The sequence below is a fragment of the Thamnophis elegans genome, chromosome 11 (genome assembly GCF_009769535.1).
Source record: "Thamnophis elegans isolate rThaEle1 chromosome 11, rThaEle1.pri, whole genome shotgun sequence".
NCBI lineage: Eukaryota > Metazoa > Chordata > Lepidosauria > Squamata > Colubridae > Thamnophis > Thamnophis elegans.
In genome coordinates, this window is record NC_045551.1 from 65,131,215 (window position 1) to 65,152,714 (window position 21,500).

Here is a 21,500-nt window from a genome sequence, read left to right on the forward strand (position 1 = left end):
AGTAATGGGATCGTTTTGTAACGTTGCCTACTAGCCATCAAAGTAATTCGCTAACATGGGAAAAAAAGCAGCTAGGCCATTAATCACCCACATTTCCTTATTCACATCAATTTAACATTTAACTTAACATTCAACATTTCATTAGCATTAAAACATTAACTGGGAGATACTGCATTTTGCAAATGGATGATCTTATGTTACAGCTGTTACCAAAAAAAACAACTGGTAATGATCCTTAAAGGAAAATCATTGGGAAATTTCTGAATTTTTGGGGAGAAAAACACAATCTATTTTCCTTTCTGGACAAAAAGGATGCCATTATCCATCTTAAAAGCTAGAAGCAATGCAAACTCATTTAGAATTTTTAAGGTAATTATGGTCCATGAAGCAGCATTCTCAGTATTGGATGTAATATTACGTTATATCTTGATATTGTTTGTTAATAAAGTTGTTAAGATTATCAATATTATCAATAGCATTAAATTCAATTTCTGTGTTTACATTTTTATATTTGTTATATAGTAAATTGAAAGTTTTTTTGTTTACACTATTAGTTTATACACACATACATGCTAGTCATCCCCGACTCTAGGGGGCGGTGCTCATCTCCATTTCAAAACCTAAGAGCCAATGCTATCTGAAGACGTCTCGGTGGTCATGTAGCCGGCATGACTAAACACCGAAGGTGCATGGAAGACTGTTACCTTCCCACCAAAGTGGTTCCTATTTTTCTACTTGTATTTTTTTATGTGCTTTCTAACTGCTAGGTTAGCAGAATCTGGGACAAGTAACGGGCGCTCACTCCATTTCGCGGGGATTCAAACCGCCGAACTGCCGACCTTTCTGATCAACAAGCCCAGCGTCTTGGCCACTGAGCCACCCTGTCCCTTGTGAAGACAATGAATTTAATGCATGCTATTTAATAAAAAAACAATTTTATATATGCATCAGTGGTGGGTTTCAAAAAAATTTCGAACCTACTCTGTGGGTGTGGCCTCATTTGTGTGAGTGGCTTGCTGGCCATGTTTTTTTCTCTCTCTCTCTCCTTCCCTCCCTCCCTCCCTCTCCCTCTCTCTCTTTCCTTCCTTTTGTCTCTGCCCATTTTTTTCTTTTTTCTTTCATCTCTCTCACACACTCTTTCTTTCTTTCTTTCTTTCTTTCTTTCTCTTTCTCCCTCTGTGTGAGTCTGTGTGTGTGTGTGTGTGTGTGTGTGGCTCTTTGCCTCTCTCTCTCTCCCTCCCTCCTTCTCTCTGTGTCTCTCTATGTGATTCATTCTGTCTGTCTGTCTGTCTGTCTGTCTGTGTGTGTGTGTGTGTGTGTGTGTGTGTGTATCTCTCCTCCAGTGTGGGTTTCAAAAATTTTTGGAACCTCTTCTGTAGGTGTGGCCTGCTTTCCGGGTCCACTGGTGGAACCTCTTCTAACCAGTTCGGTAGATTTGACGAACTGGTTCTACCGAATAGGTGCGAACTGGTAGGAACCCACCTCTGATATGCACGCACGCACGCACGCACGCTTTTGCACACACACACACACACACACACACACATGAATCCAGAGTCAGGGTGTTGGTTGCTTTACTTTGTTTTGCTGCCACCTTAGTGAATCCCCGGGCAACTTTAATTGTATGTCTAGCCATATATTCTCCCCTTGTAACTCACTCCTTTAATGAACCTCAACTGGCAGCCATTATGATAGAGGAGAAATATGGCTGAGAGAAATCTACGGTAGCCATTTTCTTTTCCCTGCAATGAGTAAGGGGAAAAGAAAGAAAGAAAAGAAATAAATTGTCTTCTGGGGAAAAAAAAAAAATCCTAGCTCCACTCGAGCAGAAGACGTTAAGAGGGATAAGAGTCCGTTTGTAGCATGATTGCTTTTATTATTGCAGCCTTAGCTTCTATTATAGCAGGACATGCATTTCCTGCCTGCTACGATTCCTGACTACACGGTGTTATTACCTGGATAATGTTATATTGCATCGCTAGTGTCAGGATGGGTTTCCTCTTGCTTTCCTTAAACAGAATATTCCCCATTCTGATTACTCCGTTGATTTCTGAAGATCATTTTAAACATTCAGAAGGAAGTATACTGTAACTCCCGTTGGTCTTCTGTCCGAAACCACATCCTGACTCTCTTTTTTCAGTTATTAATAGACCATTTCCTGCATCTGTGAACCCAAGAAGCTGACATGTAATCCTCAAAGAATTAAAACTGGAAAACCATTTTGATGCAGTCAGGTAAATCTTTTGGTACCCCTTTTGGCATTGAAAGGTTGCCAAAACAATCTCGACCTTACACAGGAAAAGACCCGAATACAACAAGACAATAGCAATAGCAATAGCAATAGCAGTTAGACTTATATACCTAAGGTGACCAGATGTCCCGCTTTTGGTGGGACACACCCGCCTTCCAATGCATTTTCCCGCGTCCCGCCCGCCTTTTTAAAAGGCACGCTTTTTTTGGCGCTCGCAGCTCCCGCCCATCAGCTGCTAGCTTGCTGGGCTGGCTCATCGTTCTGTTCTCTATCCTACCAGATGAGCCAGCCCAGCAAGCTAGCAGCTGATGGGCGGGAGCTGCGAGCGCCAAAAAAAGCGTGCTTTTAGTCTTTTACCTACTACCTACAAATTTAAGCCAGCCCAGCCTCCCGCTCACTGATTGGATTGGCCTGGACTCCAGCCAATCAGTGAGCTGGCTGGGATGGGAAATTTTCAGCACGCTTGCGCGAGTTTCCATTTCCTTTCTACAAAAGACGAAAGAGGTTGCAGCTGCGCTGACTGGTGAGTAATCTAATTCTAATCGAATTTTCCGCTCGCCGCGGCAGGAGGAGAGGGTGGGGGCAGCTGCAGCCGCCCGCGGCCGGTTCAGGGGCTCCCACCACCCGGCAGAAGCCCCTGAACCGCGTGCGGGCGGCTGCCCCCTCCTCCTCCCTGTCCTCCTGCGGCCGCAAGGAGTAGTCTGTTCGTGCAGAAATTGCCCGCCCCGGCTGAGTGAATTGGGATCGCCTACGGCTGTGAGGAGTCCTCGCAGCCGCAGGCGATCCCAATTGAATTCACTCAGCCGGGGCGGGCAATTTCTGCACGAACGGACTATTCCTCGTGGCCGCAGGCGATCCCAATTCACTCAGCCGGGGCGGGCAATTCGTGCAGAAATTGCCTGCCCTGGCTGAGTGAATTGGGATCGCCTGCGGCCGTGAGGAATCCATTTGTGCAGGGGTCCTCACGGCCGCAGGCGATCCCAATTAAATTCACTCTGTGCGGGCGGCAGGCGCTGCGCCCACGAGGAGCTGCCTCTTCGTGAATGGGATCGCCGCCTCCGAGAGCATGGGCGCAGCGGCTGCCGCCCGCACAGAACGTCGTGCGGGGGTCCCGCCACCCGGCAGAAGCCCCGGGACCCAGTGGAAATTCTCTGCGTGAGGTGAAACGGCCGGCAGCAGCCTCGCTCTCCTGCGGCGGCTTCTGTTTCAGTCGCGCAGAAAATTTCCATTCGCTTCCCGGGCTTGTGCCACCCGGCAGAAGCCCCGGGACCCAGTGGAAATTCTCTGCGCGAGGTGAAACGGCCGGCAGCAGCCTCGCTCTCCTGCAGCGGCTTCTGTTTCAGTCGCGCAGAAAACTTCCATTCGCTTCCCGGGCTTGTGCCACCCGGCAGAAGCCCCGGGACCCAGTGGAAATTCTCTGCGCGAGGTGAAACGGCCGGCAGCAGCCTCGCTCTCCTGCGGCGGCTTCTGTTTCAGTCGCGCAGAAAACTTCCATTCGCTTCCCGGGCTTGTGCCACCCGGCAGAAGCCCCGGGACCCAGTGGAAATTCTCTGCGCGAGGTGAAACGGCCGGCAGCAGCCTCGCTCTCCTGCGGCGGCTTCTGTTTCAGTCGCGCAGAAAACTTCCATTCGCTTCCCGGACTTGTGCCACCCGGCAGAAGCCCCGGGACCCAGTGGAAATTCTCTGCGCGAGGTGAAACGGCCGGCAGCAGCCTCGCTCTCCTGCGGCGGCTTCTGTTTCAGTCGCGCAGAAAACTTCCATTCGCTTCCCGGGCTTGTGCCACCCGGCAGAAGCCCCGGGACCCAGTGGAAATTCTCTGCACGAGGTGAAACGGCCGGCAGCAGCCTCGCTCTCCTGCGGCCAGCGTCCGTTTCAGTCGCTTCCCTTGTCCGTCTTGATTGCTGGAAGCAGTAACAAACGGCGCGTCCGCTCCGCATCGCCCTGACAACCACCCCAGCCGGCGGCTACCGGGCCTCGCTGGAGTCAATTGCAAAACTGCGTTCAGCGCTTTGAGGACCTGAGGCATCTTGGGAAATGTAGTTCCCTATCAGAAAGAATGGAATAGCTGTGAATTTGTAACAACATAATATAACTTGCTGCTTCGCAGGTTACGAAAATCTCGTTTGATTTGCACACTGTTTTTTAAAAGTTAGATAAAGAAATTATGCTGTGAAAGCGACTAGATAGCCCCCCTCCCCTTCCTGTGTGCGAGAAAGGGAAGGAGAGGAAGGAAGGAGGGAGGGGGGAGGAAAAGAAGAAGGGAGGGGGGGAGAAGATGGAAGGAGAAAAGATGGATGGAAGGAGAAAGAGTGGAAGGAGAAGGAGGAAGATGGAAGAAGAAAGGAAGAAAAAGAAGAAGGGAGGGAGAAGGAAGGAGGTAGGAAGAAAAGGGGAAGAGAGGGAAAGAGCAGAAAGACAAAGAGGATGAAGTTGATAGGCAAGAGGAAGGGGGAAGGAAGGGAAAAAAGAGGGAGAGAGGAAAGAAGAAAGGATGGAACTAGAAAGGAAAGAAGGGAAGGAGGGAGGAAAGGGGAAGACAGGGAAAGAGCAGAAAGACAGAGAAGGTGAAGGTAGATAGGCAGAAGGAAGGAAGAAGCAAGAAATAGGAAAGGGAAGGAGAAAGGAACAAAAGCAAAGAGGAAGGGAGAAATGGAAAGAGCAGAAAGACAGAGAAGGTAGATAGGCAAAAGAAATGAAGCTGAAAGAATGGAAGGAGGAAGGAAGAGAAAAAAGGAAGAAGGGAGTGAGTGAGGAAAGGAGATGATGGAAGGAGAAAGGAAGGAAGAGAGGGAAAGAGCAGAAGATGGATATGTTGGCATGAAAGGGATCCGGGCACAATCTCACCTGTTCCAAGTAAAGTTGCCTTTTGCAATTGGCTACCGGTAATCCTCGACTTACGACCAGGATTGATCCCCCAATTTCTGTTGCTAAGGGAGACGTTTGTTAAATGATTTTTGCCTCATTTTGCGACCTTTTATTGCCACGTTAAGTGAATCATGGTGGTTGTTAAGTCAGGAACATGGCTGTTTAGTGACCAAAATTACAATGGCATTGAAAAAAGTGACTGATGACCATTTTTCACACTTAGCGACCATTTTCACACTTAGTGACCGTTGTGGCATCCTCATGGTTACGCGATCAAAATGTTGATGTTTGGCAACAGATTCGTATTTCTGATGATAGTTTGAAATGGTGACAGTATAAATTATTGCTGGTGTAATACTTAACAATGGTTTTTAAGGATTTCTTTTATTTATAGAATACCTTTTTATTATTTTGGGGGGATTTTTACTTTTAAATTGTTTATAAAATGTATTTACTACAAGAAATGTTCCTTTTTGCAAATGTGATCTTTGCAAATCTTTGTGATGCAATATGTTCAAACCAGGTTTATGTGTCTCAAAGTGGCTGCTATTCTATGGGCAGGCCAGGTTGGTGCAAGGCAGCTTTGCCAGATTTTGTGTGTTTCACCCTCATTGAATTTTATATCGTATAAAGAATGGAAGGAGGAAGGAAGAGAAAAAAGGAGGAAGGGAGTGAGTGAGGAAAGAAGAGGATGGAAGGAGGGAGGAAGGAAGGAAGAGAGGGAAAGAGCAGAAGACAGATAAGGTGAAGGTAGATAAGCAAGAGGAATGAAGGAAGAAGTGAGGAGTCTCGAGGAGGGGGAAAACATTTAGTGACCAAAGTTACAATGGCATTGAAAAAAGTGACTGATGACCATTTTTCACACTTAGCGACCGTTGCGACCATTTTTCACACTTAGCGACCGTTGCAGCATCCTCATGGTCACGTGATCCAAATTTTGTTTGGCAACAGATTCGTATTTATGCTGGTTTCAGTGTCCCGGGGTGACCTTTTGACAAAAAATTTTTTTTTAATCAAGCCCCCCCCCCCCCCCCCCCCCCGTCAAGGGTGTCCCTCTTTTCCAATCTGAAAATCTGGTCACCTTACGGTAGCGGAAATTTTGAGTAGATCAGAGAACCCGTAAATATCACCTCTGACTGGCCCCGCCCCATCTATTCTCTGCCTCCCAAGTATTACTTAGGCTTGGAAATAAAAAAAGTGCTGAGCACCGTTCCATTCACCAGGATCTGTAAGAGGACAAAGCCGAAGGGATAAATTCTCAATTAGGATCAATTGCAGGAGAAACCTGTTTATTCTTGCTAGGAACACTTCCCGACCCAAATCTGAACAAGGTGGCTATAGATGGGCTCAAAAAGATCAAAATGTGTAGACATAAAAAAGACCTTTTTTCAATGATATTCATTTCCCACCCCTGGACCAAAATCTTTCCTCTTTGGCTACAATCCCCAATAAGTGACTGTTTGCACATAGAGAACAACAATAAGGAAATAATAACTTTGCCACCAATCCTTACAAGCTTCACAGGAAACAAAGCGAAGAAAAAGTGAAGTCCGAATGCAAACACAGTCATGGCTTCCAGGTGAAATACATGGGGGAATCCCATAGGGGGAAAACTCCACTTAGGGTTAGGGTTAGGCCCCCTTGAATTCAGAGAGTAAAATCAACCTCACCAACTGATTCCTAGCCCATTGGTATGGTTAGGAGGGGGATTACTATTCCAGCTCCCCCCCACCCCCACTCTACGCTTCCTGGTGAAATACACAAGGAAATCCCATAGGGGGGGGGGGAAACAACTTAGGGTTAGGCCCCCTTGAATTCGGAGAGTAAAACCGACCTCGCCAATGGAGTCCAGCATTAGATATGATGAAACTGGGTGACTTTGGGCCAATCCCCAGGAGACAGTGAGTTCTAGTGCCACCTTAAGGCAAGAAAGCAGGTGTAGGTGACTTTGGATCAGCCCCCCTCACAGGGTTGTTTTGTGCTAAACATGTATGATTGCCACCTTGACATAAGTAATAAAGGTGGGATTAATTTTTTAAATATTAGTATCAAAACTTGCACACAGAAATAATTGCTGCTTAACTGAGCTGGAGTTTGGGGTTTCTGTCTGGAAGGCCTTTTCACCACCGCTTGGAAAGAGGCAAAAGCAGGCGATATGACCAACATCTCCCTGGAAACCTGGATAGTTAACTAGGGAATTATTTGCTATCTGGCCAGATAATCATTTGAACTGGGATGAGGCAGCTTCACATCACTAAGGAGGTGTCTTTTCCAGCAGGTCTCCATGGGAAACATTATGAGTGGTCCACCACCATTGCTTTACAGTGGCAGTCACAGCGCCAGCAGACACTCAAATTTCTAGTTTCTATGCAACTGCATCATGTTATGATTGATATGTAGAAGAACTATATAAATAGGCCTGAAAAGTTGGACCGTGGGTCTGGCTCTTATGTGCAATGTGCTCACAGCAGACACATGGTAATAAAACATGCATTTACTCCTAGGAGAATGCATGCACCTGCCTCCTTACAACTCGTTGAAAGGTGGCCTAGAGCAGTGTTTCTCAACCTTGGCAACTTGAAGATGTCTGGGCTTCAAGTCCCAGAATTCCCCAGCCAGCGAATGCTGGCTGGGGAATTCTGGGACTTGAAGTCCAGACATCTTCAAGTTGCCAAGGTTGAGAAACACTGGCCTAGAGAGTGCTTCACATTTGAATTGCCCAGGTCACCCATCTGAAATGGGTTAAGAGCAAGATCAATCAGAACAGAGATGAAAGGGACCCCCAGAGGTCTTCTAGTCCAACCCCTTGCTCAATGCCATAGCGGGTGGTGCCGTAGCCTCTTGCGCCCTGAGGTAATTCTAGCGGAGGCTTAGAGGTGGTGTGGGATGGGGCGCTAAGGAATAGCCTATTCTCGAGTAGTAAGGATAGCACCTATGGTAATTTTAATTCTTAAAAGTCCATTCATAGGAGTAAAAATACTCTTAGGAGTAAAATGCCAGGAATGGCTGAGGTAATATCTCTGCATCTTATTTAAAGGACTCCAAAGTACCACAGTTACCTCACTCGGTCCCAGGAAAAGTGCTTTTCCCTCAGGGAAATGAGGCAAACTTCTGGGTGCTGAATTCTTTTTTTTAGCCAAGTTTTTAAGGAGTCGAATAAAATATTTGGTGGAGCCTGAGGTAATTTCAGCTGTGCCTTGTTAAAAATTAGGACCAAATCATCCACAGGTGGGGAAGTGTAAAATAATTAGTTCAGGAGGCACAAAGCTGAGGTAGTTTTTCTAGGCAGTTAAAAAGGGCTAAACCACAGCAGGTGAATTCAGTGTTAAAATCAGCTTAAAAAGGCAAAATTGCTTCAGTCTCTGGAATAACAGCTCACTCTCTTGGGTAAAGTGAAGTTGTTGGTCCTTGAGGTAACTTTAGCCAAGGTACAAGTTTCTTCTAACAGATTAGCAAAGTTGGAAGGGACCTTGCAGGTCATCTAATCCAACCCCCTGCTCAAGCAGGAGACCCTACATCTGCCTCTACCTAGGGTTGAACTCACAACCTCTTGATTGTGAGGTGAAAAAGAAGCAAAGCATGCAGAGGACCAGCTATACTTCAAGTAACTAAAGGTAAAATTACTTTATGTCTATGAGTTGACCTTACTTTCTGGAAATAAAGTTAAAGGAGGGTAATTTTAGCCAAAGCTGAAGTTTTTAGAGTAAAATATTGATGGAAATGGGGTAATCACAAGCCATGTTCTCTTAAAAGGACCAAACTACCACTAGCAAGAATTAAAAATAACTTTTAAGGGTAAAAATCCCCCAGGAGGTGACCTTCCTCTCTGGAATTAATGAATTCTTGGGACTTGAGGTATAATTTTAGTCAAGGCTCAAGTTCTTAAACTCCTGGGCCAAATAAAGTATTCTATTCTAAAGAACTGCAATTAACTACAATTACTTCAGCTCCAGGAGTTGATCTTGGTTTGTGGAATAAAGTCAATTCTTGGGAACTGAGGCAATTCTAAGCCAAGACTCAAGTCCTTAAAAAAGCAGAATATTTGGGAGACTAGCATCTTCAATGAACTAAAGGCAAAAGTTAACTAAAATTGCTTCAGGTCCAGGAACTGACCCACCTTTCTTGCAGGAAGGTAAATTCCCAGGGCCTGGGGCAATTTTGGGGATGTCTTCCTCTTCTTGGAGAGGAAGAGGATCTCCAGGGCTGGAGGCCATGTCTTTGGGAACAGGAGAAATATCTGCTCTGAGGTTTATTCTCAAGGGCCCAACATTCCTATTCTTTGTATCTTGGTTTCTTCACTGATAGGATAAAAGCTCCTTTGTGAAATTGTTGAATTACTTTTCTAGTCTTTGAGCACCAGGTGGACATTTGCTGATGTTGAGTTTTCATTTATTTCAGAGGGACTCACTGAGTAAAATCAGTCAAAACTGAAGACATCAAAGGTAGGACATTGGTTTCCTTAATTATCCAGTGCTGCATTTAGCCAAGAAGCCTGGCAGGTACTATTGGCAACATGAGGTTTGTTATGGCAAAAACCACTTATGAATAATGCGATAAATGTCTCTAAAACTTACATTTCCAACTGACCCCCTGCCCTGACCCCCTGGAGGCCATTCAGTCCCTGAGTTTCCAGCGTCCGGCGTCCAGACTGAATGAGCCTGGTAGTGGGCCTCTGCCTGTCTCATTCAACCCCCCCCCCCTGCACACACACACTGGAGACTCACACTGAATGGCCTTCCGGGGGTCCCACTGGGTGACCCTTCCCAGTCCCTGAGCGAGCAGTGAGGGCGAATCAGCCTGGAGGAGCCAAGAGCGCTCAGCTGCATTGCCTCCTCCAGTCCCTGAGGACCCCCCAGTACTCCGACTGGAAGGGAATCCTTTCGGACCCCCTTCACTCCCTTAGGAAGAACGCCAGTACCAGCCAGACTTCTTAGCCCTGAAAGTAAACCTGGTGGTGCATTTTAATGCGATGCCGTATGCAATGCAGGACAGGATTTGTGGCTGAGGTTTGAAATGAGTTGTCTCTGGTGCTCTCTCAGCTTGGTCTTCTTGCAGATGTTTCATTGAAGGACAAGTGAAGTGCTAGGAGGGAAAGAGTTTGCTCTCCACTTGCATTTTAGTGGCTTGTTGTTTCAGTGTTGGTGGAAGGAGTCTTGGAGGTTCTTTGGTTGAGCTATTTATTTACTGCATTGATCTGTGAATCTTGGATCAATTTGTTTCCTTTTGGACTTGTTGATTGTCTCTTGTGGAAGGATTATAGACAGTGTTGCGTGATGGCTAATTGGAAAGAGTTGCTGGACTTTTAGAATTTTCCTAATGTCTTGGCATGCTGTGAGTCTCCAGACTGAAACTAGGGTTAAGTCTGTCAATATCTGGTGAAACTAGGGAGATTTCATGAGTTATTTGGATTGTTAGTTGCTTTTATGGCATATATCTTTCTACATTCCATCCTAGGTTTAATGTTATCCATGGTTCTTAGAACCAGAAAACAGCTCAATGGCCCATTTTAAGGCTAGGCATGGCTGTTGGCTGTGAGTAGATTTTAGACTTTACTAGCCTGGTGTAACTTTGGCCATGGCATGGTTCTTAGAACTAGAAAACAGCTCAACGGCCCATTTTAAGGCTAGGCGTGGCTGTTCGCTGTGAGTAGATTTTAGACTTTACTAGCCTGGTGTAACTTTGGCCATGGCATGGTTCTCAGAACCAGAAAACAGCTCAACGGCCCATTTTAAGGCTAGGCGTGGCTGTTCGCTGTGACTAGATTTTAGACTTTACTAGCCTGGTGTAACTTTGGCCATGGCATGGTTCTCAGAACCAGAAAACAGCTCAATGGCCCATTTTAAGGCTAGGCGTGGCTGTTGGCTGTGAGTAGATTTTAGACTTTACTACCCTGGTGTAACTTTGGCCATGGCATGGTTCTTAAAACCAGAAAACAGCTCAACGGCCCATTTTAAGGCTAGGCACGGCTGTTGGCTGTGAATAGATTTTAGAGATTTATTTTCTGGCATAATTTTGGCCATGGCATGGTTCTCAGAACCAGAAAACAGCTCAATGGCCCATTTTAAGGCTAGGCGTGACTGTTGGCTGTGAGTAGATTTTAGAGTTTACTAGCCTGGTGTAATTTTGGCCATGGCATCGTTCTTAGAACCAGAAAACAGATCAATGGCCCATTTTAAGGCTAGGCGTGACTGTTGGCTGTGAGTAGATTTTAGAGTTTACTAGCCTGGCATAATTTTGGCCATGGCATCGTTCTTAGAACCAGAAAACAGCTCAACCGCCCATTTTAAGGCTAGGCGTGGCTGTTGGCTGTGAGTAGATTTTATAGTTTACTTGCCTGGCGTAACTTTGGCCATGGCATGGTCCTTTGAACCAGAAAACAGCTCAACCGCACATTTTAAGGCTAGGCGTGGCTGTTGGCTGTGAGTAGATTTTATAGTTTACTAGCCTGGTGTAATTTTGGCCATGGCATGGTTCTTAGAACCAGAAAACAGCTCAATGGCCCATTTTAAGGCTAGGCGTGGCTGTTGGCTGTGAGTAGATTTTAGACTTTACTAGCCTGGTGTAACTTTGGCCATGGCATGGTTCTCAGAACCAGAAAACAGCTCAACGGCCCATTTTAAGGCTAGGCGTGGCTGTTGGCTGTGAGTAGATTTTAGACTTTACTAGCGTGGTGTAACTTTGGCCATGGCATGGTTCTTAGAACCAGAAAACAGCTCAATGGCCCATTTTAAGGCTAGGCATGGCTGTTGGCTGTGAGTAGATTTTAGACTTTACTAGCCTGGTGTAACTTTGGCCATGGCATGGTTCTTAGAACCAGAAAACAGCTCAATGGCCCATTTTAAGGCTAGGCGTGGCTGTTGGCTGTGAGTAGATTTTAGACTTTACTAGCCTGGTGTAACTTTGGCCATGGCATGGTTCTCAGAACCAGAAAACAGCTCAATGGCCCATTTTAAGGCTAGGCGTGGCTGTTGGCTGTGAGTAGATTTTAGACTTTACTAGCCTGGTGTAACTTTGGCCATGGCATGGTTCTTAAAACCAGAAAACAGCTCAACGGCCCATTTTAAGGCTAGGCACGGCTGTTGGCTGTGAATAGATTTTAGAGATTTATTTTCTGGCATAATTTTGGCCATGGCATGGTTCTCAGAACCAGAAAACAGCTCCACGGCCCATTTTAAAGCTAGCTGTGGCTGTTGACTGTGAGTAGATTTTAGAATTTACTAGCCTGGCATAATTTTGACCATGGCATGGTTCTTAGAACCAGAAAACAGCTCAATGGCCCATTTTAAGGCTAGGCACGGCTGTTGGCTGTGAGTAGATTTTATAGTTTACTTGCCTGGCGTAACTTTGGTCATGGCATGGTTCTTAGAACCAGAAAACAGCTCAACGGCCCATTTTAAGGCTAGGTGTGGCTGTTGGCTATGAGTAGATTTTATAGTTTACTTGCCTGGCATAATTTTGGCCATAGCATGGTTCTTGGAACCAGAAAACAGCTCAATGGCCCATTTTAAGGCTAGGCGTGGCTGTTGACTGTGAGTAGATTTTAGAATTTACTAGCCTGGCATAATTTTGGCCATGGCATGGTTATTGGAACCAGGAAACAGCTCAATGGCCCATTTTAAAGCTAGCTGTGGCTGTTGACTGTGAGTAGATTTTAGACTTTACTAGCCTGGTGTAACTTTGGCCATGGCATGGTTCTTAAAACCAGAAAACAGCTCAACGGCCCATTTTAAGGCTAGGCACGGCTGTTGGCTGTGAATAGATTTTAGAGATTTATTTTCTGGCATAATTTTGGCCATGGCATGGTTCTCAGAACCAGAAAACAGCTCCACGGCCCATTTTAAAGCTAGCTGTGGCTGTTGACTGTGAGTAGATTTTAGAATTTACTAGCCTGGCATAATTTTGACCATGGCATGGTTCTTAGAACCAGAAAACAGCTCAATGGCCCATTTTAAGGCTAGGCACGGCTGTTGGCTGTGAGTAGATTTTATAGTTTACTTGCCTGGCGTAACTTTGGTCATGTCATGGTTCTTAGAACCAAAAAACAGCTCAACGGCCCATTTTAAGGCTAGGTGTGGCTGTTGGCTATGAGTAGATTTTATAGTTTACTTGCCTGGCATAATTTTGGCCATAGCATGGTTCTTGGAACCAGAAAACAGCTCAATGGCCCATTTTAAGGCTAGGCGTGGCTGTTGACTGTGAGTAGATTTTAGAATTTACTAGCCTGGCATAATTTTGGCCATGGCATGGTTATTGGAACCAGGAAACAGCTCAATGGCCCATTTTAAAGCTAGCTGTGGCTGTTGACTGTGAGTAGATTTTAGAATTTACTAGCCTGGCATAATTTTGGCCATGGCATGGTTCTTGGAACCAGAAAACAGCTCAATGGCCCATTCTAAGGCTAGGCGTGGCTGTTGGCTGTGAGTAGATTTTATAGTTTACTAGCCTGGCATAACCTTGGCCATGGCATGGTTCTTGGAACCAGAAAACAGCTCAATGGCCCATTCTAAGGCTAGGCGTGGCTGTTGGCTGTGAGTAGATTTTATAGTTTACTAGCCTGGCGTAACTTTGGCCATGGCATGGTTCTTGGAACCAGAAAACAGCTCAATGGCCCATTCTAAGGCTAGGCATGCTGTTGGCTGTGAGTAGATTTTAGACTTTACTAGCCTAGTGTAACTTTGGCCATGGCATGGTTCTCAGAACCAGAAAACAGCTCAATGGCCCATTTTAAGGCTAGGCGTGGCTGTTGGCTGTGAGTAGATTTTAGACTTTACTAGCCTGGTGTAACTTTGGCCATGGCATGGTTCTTAAAACCAGAAAACAGCTCAACGGCCCATTTTAAGGCTAGGCACGGCTGTTGGCTGTGAATAGATTTTAGAGATTTATTTTCTGGCATAATTTTGGCCATGGCATGGTTCTCAGAACCAGAAAACAGCTCCACGGCCCATTTTAAAGCTAGCTGTGGCTGTTGACTGTGAGTAGATTTTAGAATTTACTAGCCTGGCATAATTTTGACCATGGCATGGTTCTTAGAACCAGAAAACAGCTCAATGGCCCATTTTAAGGCTAGGCACGGCTGTTGGCTGTGAGTAGATTTTATATTTTACTTGCCTGGCGTAACTTTGGTCATGGCATGGTTCTTAGAACCAGAAAACAGCTCAACGGCCCATTTTAAGGCTAGGTGTGGCTGTTGGCTATGAGTAGATTTTATAGTTTACTTGCCTGGCATAATTTTGGCCATAGCATGGTTCTTGGAACCAGAAAACAGCTCAATGGCCCATTCTAAGGCTAGGCGTGGCTGTTGGCTGTGAGTAGATTTTATAGTTTACTAGCCTGGCGTAACTTTGGCCATGGCATGGTTCTTGGAACCAGAAAACAGCTCAATGGCCCATTCTAAGGCTAGGCATGCTGTTGGCTGTGAGTAGATTTTAGACTTTACTAGCCTAGTGTAACTTTGGCCATGGCATGGTTCTCAGAACCAGAAAACAGCTCAATGGCCCATTTTAAGGCTAGGCGTGGCTGTTGGCTGTGAGTAGATTTTAGACTTTACTAGCCTGGTGTAACTTTGGCCATGGCATGGTTCTTAAAACCAGAAAACAGCTCAACGGCCCATTTTAAGGCTAGGCACGGCTGTTGGCTGTGAATAGATTTTAGAGATTTATTTTCTGGCATAATTTTGGCCATGGCATGGTTCTCAGAACCAGAAAACAGCTCCACGGCCCATTTTAAAGCTAGCTGTGGCTGTTGACTGTGAGTAGATTTTAGAATTTACTAGCCTGGCATAATTTTGACCATGGCATGGTTCTTAGAACCAGAAAACAGCTCAATGGCCCATTTTAAGGCTAGGCACGGCTGTTGGCTGTGAGTAGATTTTATATTTTACTTGCCTGGCGTAACTTTGGTCATGGCATGGTTCTTAGAACCAGAAAACAGCTCAACGGCCCATTTTAAGGCTAGGTGTGGCTGTTGGCTATGAGTAGATTTTATAGTTTACTTGCCTGGCATAATTTTGGCCATAGCATGGTTCTTGGAACCAGAAAACAGCTCAATGGCCCATTTTAAGGCTAGGCGTGGCTGTTGACTGTTAGTAGATTTTAGAATTTACTAGCCTGGCATAATTTTGGCCATGGCATGGTTATTGGAACCAGGAAACAGCTCAATGGCCCATTTTAAAGCTAGCTGTGGCTGTTGACTGTGAGTAGATTTTAGACTTTACTAGCCTGGTGTAACTTTGGCCATGGCATGGTTCTTAAAACCAGAAAACAGCTCAACGGTCCATTTTAAGGCTAGGCACGGCTGTTGGCTGTGAATAGATTTTAGAGATTTATTTTCTGGCATAATTTTGGCCATGGCATGGTTCTCAGAACCAGAAAACAGCTCCACGGCCCATTTTAAAGCTAGCTGTGGCTGTTGACTGTGAGTAGATTTTAGAATTTACTAGCCTGGCATAATTTTGACCATGGCATGGTTCTTAGAACCAGAAAACAGCTCAATGGCCCATTTTAAGGCTAGGCACGGCTGTTGGCTGTGAGTAGATTTTATAGTTTACTTGCCTGGCGTAACTTTGGTCATGGCATGGTTCTTAGAACCAGAAAACAGCTCAACGGCCCATTTTAAGGCTAGGTGTGGCTGTTGGCTATGAGTAGATTTTATAGTTTACTTGCCTGGCATAATTTTGGCCATAGCATGGTTCTTGGAACCAGAAAACAGCTCAATGGCCCATTTTAAGGCTAGGCGTGGCTGTTGACTGTGAGTAGATTTTAGAATTTACTAGCCTGGCATAATTTTGGCCATGGCATGGTTATTGGAACCAGGAAACAGCTCAATGGCCCATTTTAAGGCTAGGTGTGGCTGTTGGCTATGAGTAGATTTTATAGTTTACTTGCCTGGCATAATTTTGGCCATAGCATGGTTCTTGGAACCAGAAAACAGCTCAATGGCCCATTCTAAGGCTAGGCGTGGCTGTTGGCTGTGAGTAGATTTTATAGTTTACTAGCCTGGCATAACCTTGGCCATGGCATGGTTCTTGGAACCAGAAAACAGCTCAATGGCCCATTTTAAGGCTAGGCAAGGCTGTTGGCTGTGAGTAGATTTTAGAATTTACTAGCCTGGCGTAACCTTGGCCATGGCATGGGACACAACCCTGACCTGGGTGACCGAGACTCTCCAGAGATGCTTCGTCTCTTGTGCCTTCGAAAGAGACGCCGCTGCAAGTGCGCAGGAGAGGGGGGGGGAGCCCCTCTCCCATCTGCGCTTCCGCAGCTGAAGACTTCATTCCTTGACGGGACGGGCGGCCTCTCGCTTCCTAAGGTAATTCAAGTGGAGACTTAGAAGTTCTGTGAAGTGGGGTGCTAATGAATACACTTATTCTAGGGTAGTAAGGATAGCACCGGTGGTAGTTTTGATTCTTAAATGTTTATTTTTAGGAGTAAAAGTATGCTTAGGAGTAAAAAAAAAGCAAAAAATGTGGGGGACTAGCATCTTCAATGAACTAAAGGCAAAAGTTAACTAAAATTGCCATGTCTTTGGGAACAGGAGAAAAATCTGCTCTGAAGTTTATTCTCAAGGGCCCAACATTCCTATTCTTTGTATCTTGCTTTTTCACTGATGGGATAAAAGCTCCTTTGTGAAATTGTTGAATTACTTTTCTAGTCTTTGAGCACCAGGAGGACATTTGGTGATGTTGAGTTTTTATTTATTTCAGAGACACTCACTGAGTAAAATCAGTCAAAACTGAAGACATCAAAGGTAGGACATTGGTTTCATTAATTATCCAGTGCTGCATTTAGCCAAGAAGCCTGGCAGGTACTATTGGCAACATGAGGTTTATTATGGCAAAAACCATATATGAATAATGCGATAAATGTCTCTAAAACTTACATTTCCAACTGACCCCCTGCCCTGACCCCCTGGAGGCCATTCAGTCCCTGAGTTTCCAGCGTCCGGCGTCCAGACTGAATGAGCCTGGTAGTGGGCCTCTGCCTGTCTCATTCAACCCCCCCTGCACACACACACTGGAGACTCACACTGAATGGCCTTCCGGGGGTCCCACTGGGTGACCCTTCCCAGTCCCTGAGTGAGCAGTGAGGGCGAATCAGCCTGGAGGAGTCAAGAGCGCTCAGCTGCATTGCCTCCTCCAGTCCCTGAGGACCCCCCAGTACTCCGACTGGAAGGGAATCCTTTCGGACCCCCTTCACTCCCTTAGGAAGAACGCCAGTACCAGCCAGACTTCTTAGCCCTGAAAGTAAACCTGGTGATGCATTTTAATGCGATGCCGTATGCAATGCAGGACAGGATTCGTGGCTGAGGTTTGAAATGAGTTGTCTCTGGTGCTCTCTCAGCTTGGTCGCCTTGCAGATGTTTCATTGAAGGACAAGTGAAGTGCTAGGAGGGAAAGAGTTTGCTCTCCACTTGCATTTTAGTGGCTTGTTGTTTCAGTGTTGGTGGAAGTAGTCTTGGAGGTTCTTTGTTTGAGCTATTTATTTACTGCATGTTGATCTGTGAATCTTGGATCAATTTCTTTGCTTTTGTACTTGCTGATTGTCTCTTGTGGAAAGACTATAGACAGTGTTGCGTGATGGCTAATTTGAAAGAGTTGCTGGACTTTTAGAATTTTCCTAATGTCTTGGCATGCTGGGAGTCTCCAGACTGAAACTCTGGTTAATTCTGTCAATATCTGGTGAAATTAGGGAGATTTCATGAGTTATTTGGATGGCTAGTTGCTCTTATCGCATATATCTTTCTACATTTCATCCTAGGTTTAATGTTATCCATGGTTCTTAGAACCAGAAAACAGCTCAACCGCCCATTTTAAGGCTAGGGAAGGCTGTTGACTGTTAATAGATTTTGGAGATTTCTTGCCTGGTGTAACTTTGGCCATGACATGGTTCTTAGAACCAGAAAACAGCTCAATGGCCCATTTTAAGGCTAGGCAAGGCTGTTGGCTGTTAATAGATTTTGGAGATTTCTTGGCTGGTGTAACTTTGGCCATGGCATTGTTCTTAGAACCAGAAAACAGGTCAATGGCCCATTTTAAGGCTAGGCAAGGCTGTTGGCTGTTAATAGATTTTGGAGATTTCTTGCCTGGCATAACTTTGGCCATGGCATTGTTCTTAGAACCAGAAAACAGCTCAACGGCCCATTTTAAGGCTAGGCGTGGCTGTTGGCTGTGAGTAGATTTTATAGTTTACTTGCCTGGCATAACTTTGGCCATGGCATTGTTCTTAGAACCAGAAAACAGCTCAACCGCCCATTTTAAGGCTAGGCGTGGCTGTTGGCTGTGAGTAGATTTTATAGTTTACTTGCCTGGCATAACTTTGGCATGGCATTGTTCTTAGAACCAGAAAACAGCTCAACGGCCCATTTTAAGGCTAGGCGTGGCTGTTGGCTGTGAGTAAATTTTATAGTTTACTTGCCTGGCATAACATTGGCCATGGCATTGTTCTTAGAACCAGAAAACAGCTCAACGGCCCATTTTAAGGCTAGGCGTGGCTGTTGGCTTTGAGTAGATTTTATAGTTTACTTGCCTGGCATAACTTTGGCCATGGCATTGTTCTTAGAACCAGAAAACAGCTCAACGGCCCATTTTAAGGCTAGGCGTGGCTGTTGGCTGTGAGTAGATTTTATAGTTTACTAGCCTGGCGTAACTTTGGCCATGACATTGTTCTTAGGTCCAGAAAACAGCTCAACCGCCCATTTTAAGGCTAGGCGTGGCTGTTGGCTGTGAGTAGATTTTATAGTTTACTTGCCTGGCATAACTTTGGCCATGGCATTGTTCTTAGAACCAGAAAACAGCTCAACGGCCCATTTTAAGGCTAGGCATGGCTGTTGGCTGTGAGTAGATTTTATAGTTTACTTGCCTGGCATAACTTTGGCCATGGCATTGTTCTTAGAACCAGAAAACAGCTCAACGGCCCATTTTAAGGTTAGGCGTGGCTGTTGGCTGTGAGTAGATTTTATAGTTTACTAGCCTGGCATAACTTTGGCCATGGCATGGTTCTTAAAACCAGAAAACAGCTCAACGGCCCATTTTAAGGCTAGGCACGGCTGTTGGCTGTGAATAGATTTTAGAGATTTATTTTCTGGCATAATTTTGGCCATGGCATGGTTCTCAGAACCAGAAAACAGCTCAATGGCCCATTTTAAAGCTAGCTGTGGCTATTGACTGTGAGTAGATTTTAGAATTTACTAGCCTGGCATAATTTTGACCATGGCATGGTTCTTAGAACCAGAAAACAGCTCAATGGCCCATTTTAAGGCTAGGCACGGCTGTTGGCTGTGAGTAGATTTTATAGTTTACTTGCCTGGCGTAACTTTGGTCATGGCATGGTTCTTACAACCAGAAAACAGCTCAACGGCCCATTTTAAGGCTAGGCGTGGCTGTTGGCTGTGAGTAGATTTTAGAATTTACTAGCCTGGCATAATTTTGGCCATGGCATGGTTCTTGGAACCAGAAAATAGCTCAATGGCCCATTTTAAGGCTAGGCATGGCTGTTGGCTGTTAGTAGCTTTTAGAGTTTACTAGCCTGGCATAATTTTGGCCATGGCATGGTTCTTGGAACCAGAAAAAGCTCAACGGCCCATTTTAAGGCTAGGCGTGGCTGTTGACTGTTAGTAGATTTTATAGTTTACTTGCCTGGCTTAATTTTGGCCATGGCATGGTTCTTAGAACCAGAAAACAGCTCAATGGCCCATTTTAAGGCTAGGCATGGCTGTTGGCTGTGAGTAGATTTTATAGTTTACTTGCCTGGCATAATTTTGGCCATGGCATGGTTCTTGGAACCAGAAAACAGCTCAATGGCCCATTTTAAGGCTAGGCGTGGCTGTTGGCTGTGAGTAGATTTTATAGATTACTTGCCTGGCTTAATTTTGGCCATGGCACGGTTCTTAGAACCAGAAAACAGCTCAACGGCCCATTTTAAGGCTAGGCATGGCTGTTGGCTGTGAGTAGATTTTATAGTTTACTTGCCTGGCTTAATTTTGGCCATGGCATGGTTCTTAGAACCAGAAAACAGCTCAATGGCCCATTTTAAGGCTAGGCATGGCTGTTGGCTGTGAGTAGATTTTATAGTTTACTTGCCTGGCTTAATTTTGGCCATGGCATGGTTCTTAGAACCAGAAAACAGCTCAACGGCCCATTTTAAGGCTAGGCACGGCTGTTGGCTGTGAGTAGATTTTATAGTTTACTAGCCTGGTGTAACTTTGGCCATGGCATGGTTCTTAGAACCAGAAAACAGCTCAACGGCCCATTTTAAGGCTAGGCACAGCTGTTGGCTGTGAGTAGATTTTAGGATTTACTAGCCTGGCGTAATTTTGGCCATGGCATGGTTCTTAGAACCAGAAAACGGCTGAATGGCCCATTTTAAGGCTAGGCACAGCTGTTGGCTGTGAGTAGATTATAGGATTTACTAGCCTGGCGTAATTTTGGCCATGGCATGGTTCTTAGAACCAGAAAACAGCTCAACGGCCCATTTTAAGGCTAGGCACGGCTGTTGGCTGTGAGTAGATTTTAGGATTTACTAGCCTGGCGTAACTTTGGCCATGGCATGGTTCTTAGAACCAGAAAACAGCTGAATGGCCCATTTTAAGGCTAGGCGTGGCTGTTGGCTGTGAGTAGATTTTAGGATTTACTAGCCTGGCGTAACTTTGGCCATGGAATGGTTCTTAGAACCAGGAAACAGCTCAATGGCCCATTCTAAGGCTAGGCATGGCTGTTGGCTGTGAGTAGATTTTATAGTTTACTAGCCTGGTGTAACTTTGGCCATGGCATGGTTCTTAGAACCAGAAAACAGCTCAATGGCCCATTTTAAGGCTAGGCGTGGCTGTTGGCTGTGAGTAGATTTTATAGTTTACTTGCCTGGCGTAATTTTGGCCATGGCATGGTTCTTAGAACCAGAAAACAGCTCAATGGCCCATTTTAAGGCTAGGCATGGCTGTTGGCTGTGAGTAGATTTTATAGTTTACTTGGCTGGCGTAATTTTGGCCATGGCATGGTTCTTGGAACCAGAAAACAGCTCAACGGCCCATTTTAAGGCTAGGCGTGGCTGTTGGCTGTGAGTAGATTTTATAGTTTACTTTCCTGGCTTAATTTTGGCCATGGCATGGTTCTTAGAACGAGAAAACAGCTCAACGGCCCATTTTAAGGCTAGGCATGGCTGTTGGCTGTGAGTAGATTTTATAGTTTACTTGCCTGGCATAACTTTGGCATGGCATTGTTCTTAGAACCAGAAAACAGCTCAATGGCCCATTTTAAGGCTAGGCGTGGCTGTTGGCTTTGAGTAGATTTTATAGTTTACTTGCCTGGCATAACTTTGGCCATGGCATTGTTCTTAGAACCAGAAAACAGCTCAACGGCCCATTTTAAGGCTAGGCATGGCTGTTGGCTGTG